Consider the following 3500-nt stretch of genomic DNA (forward strand, 5'->3'; position numbering starts at 1 on the left):
ATATATATAGAAATCTGTAACACAGTACCTAGAAATCATGAATTATAAATAAATAAAACAATATTTCATAATCTATTATATGTTTTAAATATCATTAAATATAGCATAATCAAACAGAAAGACCTAATGATAAGAATGCTTTCATTAAGTTTTCATTAAGTGAAGGTAGATAATCAAATCTCTGATCAGTGGACAAACTTTCAAACCAAAATATTTTGGAATTTACACAGATTTATTTATTATTTTAAGGGGCATGTTTCTCCAACAGAATTTGCAGGGAAATATTCATTTCTGTCCTAAACAATTAAATGTCACTATTCTTTATTTATTTATTTATTTTGACAAAAACAATTGTGTTCATAAACCATTAACATACATATCACATGCATATATATAACTTATACAGTTGTTTAATTTTGTTTTTGATTAATTGATTTATTTTCTTTATTTATTTTAAGGTAATAGGTTACGGCCTGGCCTTGGTCTTCTGCATCATCCTCTTGGCCATGATGTGTAAGACTAAAGACAAGAACAGAACGTCAGTGCCAAATGACATCGTGTTTAACACAGAAACTGAGACTGTCATGATAACCAATGCAAGGGTATAAAATGATCACTTCAGGTTCACATGTTCCATTAATGTTCTCCTCTGCTGTCTTTGCAAACAGCATAAAGAAAGTGGTAATGCATTTATTCAAGCACATAATGTTTCCAATTCTATTATTTTTCTTATTTGTGCTTTTTGCCTAAAATATCTTTAAATGTAACTTTTAATTTCTCTTGTGTTTCATTTGTTTGTTTAACATGATACATATAGCAATGAACACATACATTTGTTTAAAAATGCCCAAAATACATTATGTATATATAGATTTTCCCTCTTCAATGTTTTTATTCATTAAAAGTGTCAAAAGCCCAGAAAAAAATGCATTTGTCTTATACTATTATGCCATTGTATGACATTTTTATTGCATGATTAATTGACCCTTTGCAGAGACCTGCCCCCTTCGTTACTGTTGCCATGTCTGACAAGCCATCCACTCTCACACCACACATTATGTTTTCACGCAGTGGAAAATACATTGCGGAGCAAACTGTAATGCCCCAACAGACAAGACAGAGCAGGTTACTTTTGGTATGAAACAAAGTCTGCACTTTCAAATGTTGTCATTTTTAAAGAAATTCAAAGAATAAATACGTTTTGTGGCTCTTTAATATGTCTGGTGATTCAAAGATTCAACTTTATGATTGGTCAGATTGCCTGTCAATCAAACTTCCTGCGAAGGGTCAATTGCATTTAAAATGAGCAAAACAAGTGAAACATGAGAAATGAGATAATCTTAAGGCTTAAATTTGGTTGTTTATGGATTAAAATATATATTGAAACATTACAAAATCCACATTTTGTATAAAAAATAAATCTACCTGAATTATAACCTAAACATATGTATTCACACAATTTCATATATATGAAAATATATCATATATTTTTAAAAATATAAATATGATATAAACTCATTAGTCTCCACCACATCACTCAAATTTAACTGTTAAGTAAAAATAAAAGGAAAAATCCCAGAAGAAAAATTACAAATATTATAATGTGTTCTATGGGAGTGTGTGTACCATGTGTGTGTTTGTGCATGTGTGTGTGCGTGTTTGTGCATGTTTTTTCTGCATTGGGGATATTCTGTAGTCTCAGCCCTTCGTTTAGGTATAAATCTTTACTGGATTGTCTCAGATTTTGTATATAAAAAAAAATCGAATGTAATAAAAAAATTCAGTTTTCTCGTAAATTCCATTCATTCCTATGTGGGTCAAAATGACCCGCGAGGGACATTTTTGTTACTTTTTTTATTGCACCCATTTAAACTCCTCAAATCCACTCAATTTTTTTGTGTGTGTTCCCGGTGCAAGTGTGACAAAAGTAAAGAAATTTTTGACCGGTACGATCAACACGATTTTTTGAATTTTTTTGAAAATCATTTTCGGGTCAAAATGACCCGAGGGACGAATGAGGGTTTTAATAATGTGGAACTACAACCAGCAGAGACACTGAATGGGACATGTCCCATCTAATATTAAGATGCCAATACAGGCTTTTCAATGGCTGATTTTTATATTTGGTCCCCTGAAATACATGCTTATGGCCTTGAATGATTGATACTATTATAATAATGATTGAGGATAAGTGTTTTTCTTTTTCTCCTCAGATGCGATTTCTGTGAAAATAAGAGAGGAGCTAGAGTTTGATGTTCTGTTGTCTAATGCTGATAAAGTGCAGCATCAGACTAATATAGAATGGAAGGAGGTTTGGAGCAGAAGCCAAGGGGTTCAGAGTGATCAACTGACCGATTGTGATGGAAGCCTGATCATCAGTGAGTTTACAGCCAGAGATGCAGGAACATACAGAGTTCTGGACTCTGATGGAAACATCTTGATCACAGTGACAGTCACAGGTGAGAGAAGTTCAGATATATGGGAATATTACTTTAAAAGCATTTGACCAGATTAGTTTTATACATCATGATTTAAACAGAATGACTAAACTAAACTACTGTAAACCTTTCAATATCCTCTACAGAATACAGTACAAAATCAAAGGGAAAACTGGACAACAAAGATGTCAAAACTAATAACGCTGAACATCATAATAAGTAAAACAGCAGGCATTAGGAGCTTTACAAAATTATTAAACAGTGAATTTAAAAATTGAAAAAACATTGTAAAAATAAAAATGTGCTCTCTTCCTACTTGTCCCTTCCACCTGTAGGCAATTGGATATCGGCACTTACACTGCTTGTCGTAGTTTTGATGGCTCTGATTGTGATTGTGGCTGTCACGTTATACAATTGTCTGCACAGATTTTGTGTCGCTAGAGAGGGAAAGGGGAGACTGAGCACAGGAAACACAAAACGACGCCGGCTGAGGGCCCTGTGAAATGTGATTAAACTCTACAGGTGTGCAGAACACCTAATGACACTGGTTAAGCCTGGAATTCACTACACAGCTTTTAAAATCTGAACACATTTTTGACACTGTAGGCATCACACACTTACTGACTCTGTAAACGGTTACAGATTAGAACTAGGTATCTTAGGCCCTGTCCACACGAACGCGGTTATTTTTAAAACCGCAGCGTTTTCTACGCGGTTTGGCCATTCGTCCACACGCAAACACAGAACCAGGTCACTGAAAGAGTGAAGATTTTCAAAAACTCTGGTTGCAGTGTTATCATGGAGACAGTAGGGATGTAACGATTCACGATTTTGATTTCACGATTCGATTCGATTCACGATTATTATTTTTTTAACAAAATGAGATTTAAGACAAATTATAAATTAAATTTGTCCTTTTTTTATTGCTTGGACAAAATGCTGCACATTTCTTTGTGAAATTGAAATATAACACTATAATAATATACTAATATACTCTTGCACTTGCATATTATTGCTCTTTTGTTGGTTTTGATTGCTTCTATTGTCCTCATTTGTAAGTCG

The 3500-nt window shown here is 33.3% G+C and overlaps 1 long non-coding RNA gene across 1 annotated transcript in view; it reads left to right on the forward strand.

Annotated features, from left to right (window-relative positions):
* LOC107706854 (uncharacterized) overlaps window positions 1-2615 on the forward strand; it is a 15226-nt gene extending 12611 nt beyond the window's left edge. The window contains exon 5 of the long non-coding RNA XR_001636189.1: window positions 2585-2615. This is a non-coding gene — a long non-coding RNA (uncharacterized LOC107706854). The remainder of the gene's footprint in view (window positions 1-2584) is intronic.
* The last annotated feature ends 885 nt before the right edge of the window (window positions 2616-3500 follow it).

Source organism: Sinocyclocheilus rhinocerous, unplaced genomic scaffold (genome assembly GCF_001515625.1).
Source record: "Sinocyclocheilus rhinocerous isolate Xijiao unplaced genomic scaffold, SAMN03320098_v1.1 scaffold4340, whole genome shotgun sequence".
NCBI classification, from domain to species: Eukaryota; Metazoa; Chordata; class Actinopteri; order Cypriniformes; family Cyprinidae; genus Sinocyclocheilus; species Sinocyclocheilus rhinocerous.